Here is a 708-nt window from a genome sequence, read left to right as displayed (position 1 = left end):
AAATCCTAGTGCCACCACTATGTACCAGCTGTGTGTCCTTCAGTAAGTTAATTAACTTCTTTGAACCTCAGCCTTTGAACCTCATCATTAAAATGGGGATAATAATAGTACCTACTTCCAAAGGGTGTTGGCAGGATTAAATTATAATACCAAAGTGCCTGGGGTAGTGCCTGCCACCCAGCATGGACTTGACATTTTTTGATTGCTAGTATTATGTCTTCTCCCCTCCATTGGCTTACATCGCACCTGGGTGTGTATTTTCTGAAGCAAACTCCCAAGTGTAGGTTCTGTCCTCCTGAAAGTAACAACTCCAGGTAGGTAAGATGTTCCTGTCTTTTCCCTGCCTTTCTGCCAGTAGCGTTTCTTAGTTAACCAATCAGGAATGTACTGAGCACCTATGATGTGTAGGCACTGTGCTAGCTAGGTCAAGGCCTTTGGTTAATAACAAATATTAAACTGATAAGAACAGATACTACACTTGATCTTAGCCAAAAGGCCGAGAAGCGATTATAACAAATATTAATTATCATTTAATGAACATTTTCCAAATGCCGGGCACTGGCTCCAGGAGCTTTTCATATATTTCCCTATTTTTTCAGCCACCCTGTGAAGTAGACATTATTACTCCATTTTACGGTGTTCCCAATGTCACATGGTATCTAAGTCACAGGATTGGAACCCAGAACTGGGCTCTCCTACCTCTTTTCA

The 708-nt window shown here is 41.4% G+C and overlaps 1 pseudogene; it reads right to left on the bottom strand.

Annotated features, from left to right (window-relative positions):
- Positions 1-397: 397 nt before the first annotated feature.
- On the bottom strand, positions 398-508 carry LOC132685692 (U2 spliceosomal RNA; annotated as a pseudogene).
- Positions 509-708: the final 200 nt, after the last annotated feature.

This window comes from Panthera onca, chromosome D2, assembly GCF_046562875.1.
Source record: "Panthera onca isolate mPanOnc1 chromosome D2, mPanOnc1 haplotype 2, whole genome shotgun sequence".
NCBI lineage: Eukaryota > Metazoa > Chordata > Mammalia > Carnivora > Felidae > Panthera > Panthera onca.
Note: the sequence above shows the minus strand (reverse complement) of the source record. Positions and strands in the feature narration are given on the sequence as shown.